This window comes from Poecilia reticulata, chromosome 5 (genome assembly GCF_904066995.2).
Source record: "Poecilia reticulata chromosome 5, P_reticulata-male-v2, whole genome shotgun sequence".
In the NCBI taxonomy this organism is placed as follows: Eukaryota; Metazoa; Chordata; class Actinopteri; order Cyprinodontiformes; family Poeciliidae; genus Poecilia; species Poecilia reticulata.
In genome coordinates, this window is record NC_088834.1 from 29728148 (window position 1) to 29744776 (window position 16629).

Consider the following 16629-nt stretch of genomic DNA (forward strand, 5'->3'; position numbering starts at 1 on the left):
ACTTCATCTTTCATTTTATTTGGTTATTTCATTTATTTTGGATATTAAATGTCTTCCAGTTCCTATGCTAAATGTTCAATAGTATTTAAAGTTTGTTAATCTTTGAGAACATGGTTCTGCACTAGTATGTCATTACAACAATTATAGTTGATCAGAATAACTTCTCGAACAAGAAAAAATTATGACTGTGAAGGACGTTAACCATCTTCCAGTTGTACGTAGAAACTAGTTGAATTTACTGATTGTTGTTCTCAGAAACCAAGCAACTTAAGCCAACAAATTATAATTATTTATTTATTAGAGACATTTATGAAGCTGACTAAATGGGATGCCAACCCACAAATGCACAAATAAAGAGATTGTTAGATTTGGAGGGTGGAGTTGATTAAAAGCTTTCAGTTAAGTTTTATTTTTTCAAATGAAATTTGAAAATCCTACCTTTTGAGTAGAAATGGAATACAGCACATTCTTATAACACAAGTTAATTGCTTTCAGTCTGGCCTTATTTCTTTCTTTCTTCCTCTGTCCCTAGCTACTTGTGTGTACCAGACCATAAATATACAAGACAAAATGAACTCTTTTTTTAACAAATGTATTTTCCACCGAGAAATCTAAGGATGAAAATAAGCTAATTTAAATTCTGTTAGACCCTAATTGGTGTAACAACAAGAATCTTGTCAGTAGCATTCTTTTGAAACAAATAAGAGCATCTTATGTTTAAAAGAATAATGGTTAGAAATGCACTCCAAAAATGTTGAGTAAAAACAGCCCTGTGTGACACACTAATGTATAATTACAAAGAAATTGTATTGGTCTAAATCACAAAAAATGGCTTTTGAGATCCTTTTAAGCTGTAGTTACACTCCCGTGCCAGAAGGGTGCACATTCTTCTGTGAGACAGAATAGAGAGGTCACAAGCCTTCCTCTCCAATATTGCAGAAGTGAGTCATTGAGAAACTTCACCAGTTGTCTTGTCACTGCTGTTTGTCATAGAAGCACTATTTATACTGTTTAGTTGAAAAAAGAAACTTTTTTTGAAGACCAATTTTCAAAGTTTGATCAAATTTTCTTTTTATCGTGTTTAAGTCATGTGCGTGTAGAAAAGAAAAGTTCTAGATTATGTCATGTTTATGACAGTGTCATGTCAGTTTTATGCACACCCCTTCAAATAAAGTGTTGCCAAATATTTTCAGGTTTGAAAACTTGAATGCCCCATGGGGAATAATAATGCTTCAAACTAGAAAAAGCTGGAAAATAATTAATATTTTATTCACCTCTTTTCATAAGCAGACTTGTCAACATACCAGAGAACGGACGAGCCTATGGTGCCTGAAAACCATGGCCACATTCAACAACAGATCTACTGATGAAAACTATGATCTGTAAGTTTGCAATGTGCAATTTTATTTAAAAAATAGTTTTAAAAATACTTTACATATAATCTATTCACTTTTAGTCATGATTTATCTGAAGTAAATAATTAGACTTGGGATTTGGACCTCTCAGTTGCAATTAGTAATTTCCTTTCTATAAATAGTTGTGCTTGGTTGAAATGCCATGAATGTGACATTCCCAAAGGTCACAGAAAAAGTTTTTCTCCTCTTGCTTCTGTTTCTGTCTCGTCTTCAATTCCTCTCCTTTTCTCTCTACTTGTTTTTGCCGTTGTTTTTTTTTTCTTTCAGAAATTTCACAATTTTGAGTTAACACCCACTCTTCTATAAGAAATACCACCATATTGCAGGCAGGACTCTGGCTCTCCACCTACATCAGTTTTAGCACTGCATTTGTGGAGCAGTCCAAAAGCCAGTCATATTGTCCTAAACAAACACTTAAAAAAAACCTTTGGCTCAGTATGGCATAAGAAAAGAATAGGACTTGACAGGCTATACAAGGCTAATAAATGTAGGAAGAGTCATGTTCACAATGAAAAACCTTCACCTTCCAAACATCCATTTGAGAGCAAATCTGATGAGCTAAACGAAGGAAAAAAATTACTTTTCTTCCATTTAGAACAGAAATAACATCTTTGTCCCTCAGTGGGAATATTCGGCAAACAGCAAAAGCTGATCAAAAAGTAAATCCCGTCTTTATCAGGGTACATTATTACTAATGTTTTTTCTGCTTTCTACGACAACCCAAACAGTAAAAACATTTCTTTCTAGAAGCAAGTTAACAATAAGACTTTTAGAGTTTCCAGAAGACCCCATGCTTTTAAAGCACCATTAGGCCTGGACAGAGGATTACATGGTTCTGAATACTCAGATGGTTACCCGAGACACAATTGTCAGATTGCAACTCGAGGCTTAAGGATAAAAGAGAGTTCCATCCATGCAGAAGCCTGTTTTCCATCAATGGAGTCAGAAACGCATTTCAACAAAGAATTAAAGCACAAGTCAAATTAGAATGGATAATGTACTGGAAAAGGACTCTAATTTGCTCTAAATAGCTAATTTGCTTTAATGATATTTTTTATGTTTTAACAGAGCTACAACATATTTTACATAAAAAAAGGGGACAGCAACACACCTCTGGTTGAGTTGAAGGGTTTTGCTAATGTATGAGTAGCATTTGAACTTTTCCTCATTTTGTCAGGTTATGTTCACAAACATCTTTAGTGGGTTTTTATGTGTCTGACCAACACAAAGGAGGGCCGGGGGTATCAATCGTATTGGTATCGGATTGATACTAGGGCGATAGTATCAATCTGATACTATGAGATTGATACATATCTTCCAATTACATGTGGAAGATGATATCTCTTTTATATGTCCTCCAATTACTTGAATGTCCTCACAGAGTTCATGCCAGCGCATATGCAAGATTTAAAATGTCAAACATGAAGTTGAGAACAGCATTTCATGCCTTTGTTCTGTTTGTACTCAAAACGTCTTTCAAATACAATGTGTTGAATTCCGTCCTCAGATCGGTTTGATTATTTATTTAGGCAGCTAGAAAGAAATTCATGTAACTCAAAAATATAGACTATACCTGAAATCTGAATATGGCTGAATATTAACAAAGGAAAAAAATAATATTCCTACTTAGGTAGCTTATAATTATAGGCTCAGTTAACCTAATAACGTTAGGATGTGGGCCGAACCCAATGCACTGATTAAAATGATTAAGCAGAAAACAAATCAGGTGTAAAATGATAGACTCTACCACTGCTGACTGATGAGTTCATCAACCCCAATCTTGTTGCTGTTAACGATTTTATGTCATTTATCTTTATTTGCTGAAGAAGGATGCTGTGCATTGATGAACAACTTACCACAAATATAAATAGACTCAATTACAGCCAAGGCTGATTTCCATTGTTTGTTCCTCTGCCAGATGAACAGGCCATTCAACCTAAACTTACAAAAGAAATTACATACTAAACAAAAAGCAAAAAGAAGAAAATATTAACATATAATACATGACATAAACAAGACTACACATATTTCAATTTTTTCAGTGTATTGCATAGAATGATACTGGCCTAGATAAAGAATTTTTTTGGCTAAAATATTTAAACTAAAATATTAAGTCTTAGAGAAAAGTGGTCTGTGAGCAGTGTTTGATCTATTGTTCTGTAAAACCACACATCGTCAGGCAGGTATTTAGAAACATTGGTGCCGCCACAAATTGTGATTCAGAAACAGGGGTGCCACCAGGAATCGTGGGCCCCTGACAAAAAATTTGTTTGGGCCCCCCTGCGCAGCTGCTGTTACAATTTTTTGAGTCTATTTGACCCATAAAACGCATCGCAATTATAAAGGCTTGCAACTGCCTTGCTTTCTTTGGTTCAATACTGATAATTAGCACAATATTTACTGCTCATGAATTTAACATCCAACAGTCCACATCCAGTATGCAAGTAGGTTGCTTACATTTTTTCTATTAGTTTTAGATTACTGAAATGTCTCTCCCCAAGAGCAGCAGTCAAAAGCAACGTGCAACTACACATAAAGCAATCCAGACTTCTCAAAAATCCTATGTAGTTCCATTTTATTCAAGCTGCAGTACATAACTTTAATAAAAAATATGTTTTCTCCATATTTGTTAAAGCTGTCACCATGTCGTAACAGTTTCTTATGAGACAGATAATCTGTGAAAACAATCATTCTCCTCCATCTCCTTCCTGAATTACTATTACTGGTTAAAGTAATGCACCGTTCTGACCAAAACAACCAATCAGAACTAGTAGGACGCTCTTAGCACTGTCAATTAGCCTCATTCACTGACTGCTAAATGTGCTAATGGTGGAGAAATAACAAGAAACCGTTTATCTGCCGTCATTGGCAGACTAAACTGAGAGTTCACAGTTTGAATCTGCACAGCTATGTGCTATGCTAGTTACAGCACGGCACAAATCGAGGGGGAGGAAGGATGAGCAGCGCCACATAAAATTGTGATTTACAGCACTAAAACTCTCCTGCCACTGACTGGTTGTTTGTAACACTGGGAGAAACCAGAGGAAATATATTTTTCACAGATTACCTCTCATACCATACTGCCACAACATAACAGTTTTAAAAAATATGAGAAAAAAAATATTTATATAAAAGTGACATACTGCAGCTTTAATTTCAGGAGAGGACGGGTCAGGAGGGACGGTGGTTAGAGCTGCTGCTGACTTTTTTTTATTTTTTTATTTCTATGGACAAAAATTAAATAATTAAATTGTGGAGGGCCCCCTGTTGGTCAGGGTCCCTAGAATTGTTATCACTTTTCCCCCCTATACCGTGCCCATGAAGAGGCATGTTACGGCACGTTAAGTCATCATAACATGGTTCCTCTATTATCTTTTTAACAACATTTTTACCAGCGATGCTCTGAGAAGTAACTCCTATGATAAGGTCAGCTGATACTCACTTCCACCAGGTGTTTGCTAATTGCTGCTGGCTAGTTGAAGGTAGAGCTGCTCTGTGTAGCAAAAGCTTGGAAACTCCAGCTCCTAGGAGGTGACAGCACTTTTAGAACTACTTACACAGAGTCTCACAATAATCTTGATTAATGTTAATTTCTTATTTACCTTTAATACAGAGACCGTAAGTATTTTTTTGTAGATTGTGAATTGTAGGTATCTTTGTAGGCTATTGTCTAGGGCAAAAGTGATGCAAATGTGCACAGCTAGGTTCTTGTGGAGCCACTGAACTGAGACTAGATGGAAAGGGAAGTAAAAATAGGCAGACATATTGACTCCACATTGCTCTCTTCCTCTGTCCTCTGCCTGAACAAGATAGACCCAGTCATTTGTTAGAGATGACAGCTGATACGATACTTGAGATAACAGAAATGAGGTATTGGCCATTTTGTTATAAAATCCATTCCAAAGAAGCAATGTTATGCTGATCTTAGAATCTACCGAAAACAAGCTGTCAATACACAACAAAATAAATCACTGAGGAAAAAACAGAGCATGGCAGATGGCGAAGACAATACACAGGTATAATATATGAGGTATTTGTAATGTAATAATATATTTGCAACTAGGCCTGTCACAATAACAAACTTTGCTGAGCGATTAATTGTCAAAAATTTTTTTGCGATAAACAATATTGTTTCAAGACCTTTTGACACTGATTTAATGGAAATGACTAATAATGCACGCTATTTCCTGCCACAGATAGACTTTATATTCAAAAGAACACATAACACTGGGACTGATAAACTAAACAAACAAAAGAACAAAAAACAAAAATAAAATGAATTCTCAGTCTCCATTAACAAAAAACGTACTTGAATAAAAACTAAACAACATAAAGCCAAAGTGGAAATAAATATTGTATTCAACCAAAAGAGTGCAGATTATGAAGTCTGAAAACTATATTGCCCTTCAGTAATCCATCCATCCATTTTCTTGCACCCTTGTCCCTTAATGGGGTCGGGAGGGCTGCTGGTGCCTATCTCCAGCTAACGTTTCGGGCGTGAGGCGGGGTTCACCCTGGACAATTCGCCAGTCTGTCGCAGCGCACCCCTTCAGTAATCACTAGATTTAAATAGAGAAGATGGGCACATCCCACCACCTAATGCAGTAGTTCATACTACACGGTTTTTTGCCCCTATTTTTCCCTTATGACAATCTTAGATCGTTGGCCGATTTAAGATTGTCGCTGGTGATTTCGTAACCAATCATCCTGCAGTGTGTGGTGTGTTATGGTAGATCGTCGTTCCCGCTCCGATCTAAATCAGGAATTTTCCCCGACTGGGAGCTTAACGCTGAATGTGACAGGTAGCCAATCAGAAAGCGCGGATTCTCCTCTGTGCTTTCCGAGGGAAATTACGGAAGGGAATCCCAAACAGCTGACATGGCGCAACCCGAAGTCCAGCGGACATTGGAGATTATATGTGGAAACAACATTAATGTTTATTCAACATTTCGTGCAAAGAATATAGAAATGACAAGGAGAGGAGTTGGAGCCAAATTGCTACCGCAGTTGATAAACTCGGTAAGTTTTCAGCTGTTCTTCGTTAACGTGACATAAATAGGTTATAATGATTTTCATTCAGTCAGAAATTTACGCTGACTCTAGCCACATGCATCACAGGTAGATTCTAGTAAAGCATTGATTAATGCCAGATTTTAAAATTAGTTAACTGGACTTGTAGCCAGTGGCGGAGCCAGGGGGGCCAGTGCCCCCCCTGTCATCTGATTAGTCCCTCCAGTGGCCCCCCCTGATGATTGGTTATTCCTGTACATTATTTGGAATCATTCTAAGTCAACCTAATATCTAAAGAAAAAAACAATAATAAATATATGAAAAGAAAATGTATAAAACTTTATATAAGTCCATGTGATGACATAAATAAATAGATTTTTATCAGGCGCGATACCAGCCTCCTTTATACTCATAAAAACAAGCTGAAATTGTTCTCCTAGGTGTTTCAGTTGCTGCGCTGTGGTGCAACTCAAAGGCTAAAGCACTTCATACCTGGTGGTGATGGTAAAACACCAATAAGTTATTTATTGATCCTCCGCAAAAAAGAGAAAAAACCGAAGAGGGGCCAGTCTGTGAGACAAGGTAGTCAATTGCAGAGCTCTACGTGGAGGCGACGGCCTGTCTAAAGAAAGACGACAGAATCAAAGAGGATCTGATGGAAGCAGCAAAAGGCTGTCTTCCTCCGCCTGCCAAGCTTCTCTCACTTCCGCAAATTCCTCGATGATTTCAAATAGCGTCTCTCCCTTTCTCTCGCCCGACTGGGATTTCTCCATCTCCCGCTCCCTCACCACCTACTCCATGGTCCACCTCTGGCAAGCGGACACGTGATCCCACTGTTTCAACCCGCACCGTCTTTCTTCGCCTCAGCTCCTTCACACCAGTGCCACGCTATGGATCAGCAATGCCTATGGTTTCCCTCTCCTGCATGGCCGCTGTCAGTCCGCTCAGCAACACCTCTGGTTTTCCCTCACTACGCCTGTTTCAGGCCACCAGGGTAAGACATAGCATTCTCATGTCTCATTCAAGTCTCGCAATACTTCATAACGCATACACCTGTCATTAGTTTATCCCCTCCCGAACACGTTTACCGTATATTCATGCGCCACTCGAGTTCTAATGTCTACGGACTTTTACCCAAACATCGACTAAGTTAAGTAATCGTCACTTTTTTCTCCGAGGCGCCTTTAAACATAACATTAGTTCAGTAGGTGACCGCTGTTGCATAAGAGCTGCAAGGTGTATGTTAGAATCCAGACAGTCATGGAGGGATATCTTCTGCATAAATAGCAGACGAACGTGCACTCAACTGCATAGCAGCGCAGCCCATCTTTAACAGGTCGTTTGGTCACCGCAGTTATCTTTCTGCTTCACATTAGTTATTTGTCGCTAGTCAGCGCACCTGAGCTATATTATAGCTCATGCTACCCAGGCCGGCAGCAAGGGCGGACATCTGGGTGCATTGCCGGCTTCAGTTAATCATGTCCCGGCTGTCTGCAAGCCCCGTGTGTTAGCTACATGGCCAATTCTTTGATAGTCCTGCACCGACTTGGCACCGGAATTTCCTCTACTTCCCTTATCGTGTTTTCTGCAACCTCGTTCTGCAATTAAAACAGTTTTATGTGCCGTTAACACATCTTAATCTATTTTTCAAACCGCCTACAAACGCAACGTGAGCCCAGAGACGTTCACACCATTGCTTGTTAATAAGACGCCCGTGGCTATTGTCGTTGTGTATGTTCAGCTACGTAGATTCGTTCTGCCTGTTGAAGATTCAAGGTTGTAATATATTTTTGGAAAATCTCTGGCTCCATCTTCTGCTCACAGATCCCAGGTTCTCCCGGCGGACCGAAGTGAAACCACACAGAAAACGAGCGTAGACGTCACAGAATTATTGACTTTAATCCAAAAGAAGACATGAAATTACACCTGAAACTGCAGAACAGAGATGTGCATTAATTTACTTGAGACAAATGGAAAGAAGAAAGCAAAGATGCGCTTAGACGTCTTTGGAGAATTGCAAGAGCCAATCCCAGTAGTTACTCCCGTGTACAAGGTTTTATAGTAAAGGCGTATTCTAGTCTTCTATTTCTTCAAATAAGGCGTATCCTTGCACATCCATCCAGGAGCTGTCTCTGACCCTCTTTAAAGTTAGTCACTCCCTGCACTTTGTTTTCAAGATCAAGCACCAATTGTCACTTTTATCTTAAAGCAGAAGTAGAACCTCTCCTTTACTGGCCAGGACTCCTGCTGTTTCACGGCTTTTCACAGTTCGTGTGAAAGCTGGAACTTCTGATGGTTTCCCACACAAAGGGCAGTTCAAAAGATCTTAGCAACCTTAAATAGAAACTGGTTTAGTCTCAATGTAAAACATGTTTTTAGCATCCGATTTATAGGAACTTTTTCCAGACGCACAATGTATAGTGGTGTTTCATATTTCATTCAGGTAGCACAGTACAGAACAATCCAGAGGATTTAAATGGTCTGGCAGTCACTATCCCAGCAGGTGATCAACAAGTGATTCTTTTCGTAGCTTAAATTTTAGATTTTTCTTAGTTGTTTCAACTTCAGGATATTCCTGGTCTACTTGCTTCACCGCTATCAACCGATCTGTCCCATATTCTGATGTGTCCTGTTCAAGTCCCATTGGTTGCTTCTCAGTTCTTATCTCAAGATCTCCCGAAATCAGCAGATTATTTCCCAGGCCATCCTGCCACTTTGAGGTTACGCAGTTAGTTCTCTTGCTTACACCGGTCCCACACTCAAATGTGCTCATTCCAGTCTCACTTCTAGGCCAATAGACATTAGACACTTACCAGTCATTCTCGTGGGTCTGTCACTACGGCAATCAGCACTTGCAGGTATCCTAAAGCTCACAGCCCCATCTAGAGTCTGAACTCCCAACCCCACTGCTGGGTCCAGTGGAGTTCAATCGCATGGCACATCTCAGCACGTCAAAGCTTTTCGACGAGTCTAAGATGGCATTTCATTTCTATTTCCCCTTTTAAATTCAGCCTGTCGGGCCTGGCCCTTTTTGGGGGGGATCTCCTATAGTTGGTTCAGCTTCACCTTCAACAGCTCGAGTTTCCAGCTTTTACAAAATTGTTCCCTGGCCGTAACCTGTTTCCTGAGTGGCTATCTCCGCAAGCAATCCCAAGTCGTCGCTCTCATCAGTCGTGTGTTACCATAAAGCTGAACCTTCACCACTCCGTTTCATGTCATCAACCGACTTTAATCTTATATCTGCTCGTTTCACCCCTGATCATTTTGACTCTATTGTTGATGAGCCGTCTCTCTCCACCTCTGCTCAGTTCAGTTCAGCTATTAGATGGAATCGCTCATTTCATGTTTAATCTCAGGTCTTGCTCTATAATTTTATTTTCTATATGTCCCCTGTTTCTTTTATCCTCATTTCGAATCTTAGTTTCTCTTTATGCTCATCCATAGCTTTAGATTATGTTCAACCAGTCTCCAAGCACTCTCTCGATGTTATGTCAGCACTCCTGTCTTTTTCAGTATTCTCTTCATATGATTATGCATCTCTTCCCTGTGTCCATAGCTCACTCTGTGCCAGTCGAGCACTCCCCTGCAGCTGGCCCATGTCCCAGCGTCGTTCAGCCCCTGCAGCTGGCCCATGTCCCAGCGTCGCTCAGCCCCTGCAGCTGGCCCATGTCCCAGCGTCGCTCAGCCCCTGCAGCTGGCCCATGTCCCAGCGTCGCTCAGCCCCAGCAGCTGGCCCATGTCCCAGCGTCGCTCAGCCCCTTCAGCTCACCCATGTCCCAGCATTGCCTGCCCCTTTAGCTTGCCCATGTCCCAACATTGCCTGCCCCTCCAGCCGGCCCGTGTCCTAGCCTTTCTCTTTGTTGGTCCATGTCTCAGTGTTTTTCCTTTCCCTCATACTTTTCAGAGTGGCTCCCTTACCGTGGGCACCTATCCTACAGCCTTTCTCCAGATATATTTGTGTCCCCTAGCTTCCCAACTCCTGCCTGGCTCCGTGCCTTCAACTATCCTTCACTCTCTTGCCCGGTATTATTTCGGCTCATTCCTTAGCAGGCCTTCATTTGCCAGATGAGCATCATAACATGAAAACCCCTCTATCGATCAAATTTGATTCCTTCCATCAGTTTCTCATCTTCTAGTTTTCTGCACTCCTTCGGCCTACAACCCGTACTTTTCTTTTCTCCACGCATCATCGAGTCGGCATACAAGTTTAAGGTCTCACCTTTCCTCGGGCCTCGGCCTCAGACCTGTTTTTGGGGGGGGAGAGCATCCCTAATCGGTTATCGGGATGTTCATCGAGTTCACATCAAACACAGCTCAAATTAGCTGCCGGGATCCGAGCGCCAAAGAACTGTTATTCATTCCTGTCATTAAATCTTTAATTGTTCCCTTTTGTCCATCTGAGTCTCTCCAGATTGAATTATATTTAGCTCTCTAACTCTTACTTTAATAAGAAGAGTTTGAAATGGGAGTGGCTGAGTCACTAGCAGAACAAGTCAGCATCGAGCTGGGGGGCGGGGCCAATGACCGGGCCCCTCACGTTTATCACCTGCTCTGCTGGAAACTGTTTTGAGGGGGTGGGGAGGTGTGGTTTGTCGTTTTATTTTTACCTAGGAAGCACATTGGCTAAACCGTGAGTCAAACAGTCACTGGGACTGACTACTATATATTCCATTGAGGGAGCGTAACTTTAACATTACATGCACCTTTCTGAACAGGTGAGGGCGCCACTTTTCTCCGTCTATAATCAGACATTAAAGCAACTTGAAACCATTCTTCCCTTCCTGGCAACTCCAGACCCTGGCCACCATGGGCACCCATCTGGGACTGGGCCGGGGGGCAGCCGGCCCCCCCAGCCCCCTATAGCTCCACACCTGGGCCAAGCGTTAGCACTGGCTGACAGCTCTGTATGGGAGCCGAGAGCAGAGGGCTTACTGAAGCTGACAGTAAAACAAAATAAGGTATGCCTTTATTTCTTACCATCTTCAACGTAGAGCCTTTAAAACCACAAAATAAAATCTGAATATTTTTCTAGAAAACTCTGGTGCTGACCTTTAAGCTTAAGTTATGATACTTCCCAAATATTCAATTCCTACATATTTATAAGTTCTCAGTCATCCAGGACATGAAAAAACCCCATCAAAAATAAAAGTTTAAAGCAACTTAAGTTATAATTTAAATAACACATTATTTGTATTGAGAACCACTGCAATAAATCAATATTTATGAAGAATTTTAAGTGGAGTTACTTATTAAAACTTGTTTTTATTTAGAGCCTTAAGTTTTTGTAAAGGTGTAGCAGAGATTAAATGAATCAAACTCATATCTAAGCAACATTTGAATCTTAGTTTGACTTCTATGGGTCTCAACAGGTTGTTTCCTGAAAAAAACACTTTCGTTTTTCATTGCTACTTACTAGTCATTTTTGATGGTGCAACTTAAACACACACACACACACAAAATTAACCACATTTTACTATAACTTTGTCGACCCCCAGCTCTTAAAAAATGTCCCTGTTTATGGTCCCCCCCAAAAATGAGATGGGATTTAACCCTTGCACAGCTGTTATGTTTAAAGTTCGATGGCGAGTCTTGTGTTTGACACATGTAGTATAGAAAATCTCAATTATTTAAATTTCCTTGACCTATGATAACCACAGAGACTTGACTGGATGAAACAGTCAAGTCTCTCCACCCACACCTGGACACATCCAGGTGTGGGTGGAGAGATAAGGTGATGGTTCAGGTAGGGGTCAATCTGGTCAGGAAGATAAGATTCATGATTTATTGATTTTTATTTATTATTTTTGATGGAGAAAATTTTGACAGAAATTACCTTAGATATCTTTGCTTTCCACAGTGAAGAGAAACTTGAAAAGTTGAAAATGATCAAGTCAGTCCTGATCTGAGCCCAATTTATTGCGCATCTCACTCGTTAAAGACTAAACTAATGTGAATTTCACATTCTTTCTTCTTAGTGTATTTCAGTAACTCTATTACAGTCACACACATACAGGGGTGATCCAAGCCAAATATTGCGGCATTAAATTACAAAATTAAGTCTTAGTTGATGTGTATTTAGCATTTTTATAACAACTGAAGGTAACATACCTACTTGATTGTGCTGTATAATGATACTATGTGCCTGGGAAATGCATTTAAAGTTTACATTTTAAGTAATTCATAATGAATGTTTTTGATATGCTCAATATTATTATTAGTATTAACACACACACTTTGATATAAATGTTAAAGTGTGTGTTAAATGTAAACATTACTATTATAAATCCAGCTCTGAATGCAACAATACTATGTCAAGCAACTGGATAAGCAACTCCACATTGTTACTGCTAACTCTTCACATAATCTCGCTTATTTGAAGCGACCAGTGAAACAAGTGCCAGTGTCAATTTATTAGTCTTTTCAGAAGTTGAAGAGCTTACATCTCGGATAAATAAGCACGTTTTTTTTGCTGAGCAGTTATGCAATGTTAATGGAAAAAATAGCCTCTGTATGAGAACAGCTTTAATATTAATGTAGTATCATTCCTTTATTAACACAATTGTGTTACAAGACAGTTTATACAAGGAGGGAGTTAAATACGTTTTACCTTTTAACAGCAAGGCTTCTTGCTTTAAATAAACTTCACATCCTGACTATTGTCAACTTAAATGATGTTGAGTGGTATCATTAGACATCAACAAAACCGGAACCTATAAACCACTGTAAACCCATCCTGTAATTAATTAACATCTATATTTGAATTCACTGCTCCCCTTCTGATTTTATGGTCTCATTAATCACATGCATTATGGCGCCGATCACTCTCCTGGCAGAGTTAATTGTAGAACTGTAATGAAGCTACAGAGGTCTTATGAGAATTACAGTGAGATGTGATTGATAAACAGTTGAAGGATCATTGATTTACTGGTGTCTGGCTGCTGCATAAGCAACATTTGATGAGTGTTTTAAGACAGCTGCATATTTGCCATCTCCACTCCTGCATCCCTCAGCACAGGGATCCGGTGCTGGATTTAAAGGGATAGTTTGGATTTTTTGTTTTGTTTTTGAAGTGGGGTTTTATGAAGAGGTTTTCAGCAGTATCTACAGTAGGTGGCTGTCATTCAGAACTTCAAAGCAGTGTTGTTGTTGTTTTTGTGCACATTTTTTGGTGTCGCATTGTGAAAAATTCAAAATAACTTTCCCTAAAGTTATTTTGGGAAACTTTATTTCCCGAAACTTTGAAAATTTTCATGCTCACTTGAGGTGAGTTTTGACTTTTCAGAAAAAGAGTTGATTTGCTAAAGGAAAGATGGAAACACATGCTAAAAAGTTCAGACATAACAAACCTTCACATCCACTGTGGGAGATATAAAACTCAGATTTCTAAGTCAAAACCTCCAGCTCAGATGAAATCCCGTTTTATTTTTTTGAAACTTTTTAAAAGTTTGCTAAAAATTCATGAGACAATTGGATGGAAACACAGCTAGTAAGCTCAGCCTAAATCCAAACTGTACACATCAGTTATTATTGATTAAATTGGCATTTTGGACGTTTTTGCACTTTTGCTTTTAATTTTGTTGCATTGTATATAAAAACATGTCCTGCAAAAAGATAGATACATTAAAAAGAAAATGATTTTATGTATCATTATTCTCTTTTTAATGGAAGATTCTTGTTAATTCGTCTGTATTCCACTGTGCTGTATTGTATTTATGCTGATTGTAACCTGAGGGACTACAGATAAAAACTAGCCTTATGGTTAACTCTGTTATATTATGTGATGTACATTGTCCTTGTTGAAATAAATAAACAACATCAACAGGACAGACTAAATAAAACTAACAATTTCAAGGAAAAGGTAAGGTGTATAAAATTCATAAAACTGCTTTTATTTAAACGATTAGCTGGAGATGGGCACCAGCAACCCTCCCGACCTCACTGAGGGACAAGGGTGTCAAGAAAATGGATGGATGGATGAAATGTTGATCATATTCACATGAGCTACAGCTAATGGACCCACAGTCTTTCGGTAAATAAAGGCAGAGCTCTATGTACGTCAGCAGGTTTATAATACAGTATTCATCTGAACCCCTAAATTCACGAATGTCAATTTTTTTCTAAGATTTTTTTTGGCACTGGGGGACTTTATTGTAGGGTAATCATATTTTGATCTCCAAAGAGTCTCCAAAGAGAAATATCTGGGAAACAATTTCTACTGTTACTTCCTGCTTGCCATCCTGTCTGACCCCAAAGCAGAGGTTTTCCTGTTTACACATTAATATAAATGGTAAATGTCAGGAAAGCGTGTGTAAGCTTTATGGGGCTGTAATCAATTAAATAATTTTTATTCACCTTCTTCCACTAATTTTCAGTGTCAGAAACTTGCACAAGGCAAAAATGATTATCCATTTTTAAGCAGCTAAATCTTAGTGAGTTGTTAAGAAAATAAAAAAAAAGAACATTGTAAAACATTTGAACAGATTTTTATTGGGGAGCTGATTGAAGGAACAACCTTCATGAATGATTATGAGCTGCATTGTTTCTTTTCAAGCTCATATTTATTTCAACCAAACAAGCTGGTTAACAGAATAAGACTCCTAATTATTTTAACAATTTTATGACAATGTTATGCTGTCAGAGTGTTGACAGGAATCTCAACAAAAATCAAGCAATAAGAAAAATACCTTTATGTTGTCTTTTTCTCAGTTTTACACTTATGGTCAAATTAAAGTAAGTAAATTTTAAAAACTACAGAACAATATATCACAATTAAAGAAGAACAACAACATCTGGTTCTAGAATTTGGTTGACAACAATAAAATAAAAGCAGTCTTTTGGACTAAGGGGAAAAATGCTTTTCTACCTTGGCTCCCGGAGTTAGCCGTGGTTGTAAGCTGCTTTCTTCTGTGACATCACAATAAAATAAAGTATCCTGAAAAAAAAAAAAAAGGTAACCTCCGAGAATAAAAAATGGGTTAATGAAATACCCATAATTTCTTCTGTATTGATATGTACACAAGGATGTCTTGCATGTATGTATTGTATTTGTAAGAGTCCACGGAGTAAAAAATATCTGAGTCACAACTTTTACCGGAACTTATAAAAGGAAAAAGGGACAATGGGTTTGACAGAGAAGTGGGTGTGGCAGCACGATTGGAAAGGACGCCGAGCAACGGACCGAGGAGCTCGATAGATTAGCCCGGAGATACTTGATTGTTGGAGGAAAAGTATGAGGGGCAGTTTAGGACAAAATCTATGTTTTGTCTCTCACACACTACAAGAAACTCACGCACACTCAAAAAACCATCACGCACACTCAAAAAATACTCAAATTGCGTATACACGCTATTAAAATGTCTCACACGCACACACATTTTATCTTTCTCGCACACATACACTGTACTAACAACTCGCACACGCACACAAATGCTATCTTTCTCGCTCACATACACTCTAACATGTCGCACACACAAATGCTATCTTTCTCGCACACATACACTCTACTAACATGTCGCACACACAAATGCTATCTTTCTCGCACACATACACTCTACTAACATGTCGCACACACAAATGCTATCTTTCTCGCACACATACACGGTACTAATTTGCACACGCACACAAATGCTATATTTCTCGCACACATACACTGTACTAACAACTCGCACACGCACACAAATGTTTCTCTCACATACACAAGACTAAAGTTGCGCACACACACACACACACACAGTGCTAAGACTCGTTTTATGTATGTGTGAGAGCGAGACTCGTTTTTTGAATGTGTGAGAGCGAGACTCGTTTTTTTAATGTGTGAGAATTGTCACGGAAGAGGCGGGGCATAATTTTTTGATCAACTGCGCATGCGTTGATCCTAAACTATAAGCTTCGATTGTTTACTCACTGTATGTTCTATTACTTAGTATATTTGTGCTTTTAAATATATATAGAACTTTAAACTTTCTTGTAATTTAAATGTACTATAGAAATAAATAAATCTGATTGATTGATTAGAAATAGCAAAATTAGCAACTGAGAATCCGGTGGATATCGGAGATGATATGTGGAAATCTTTATTATTATATGTAAAGGTCATTATTATATATTATTGTGTTTATTCAGTTAAAAATGTTAACTATGAAAAAACATAGTCACAGAGGTTTGGAGAATAGGCCGAAAATTCTTAAATCTTGCATCTAAACCA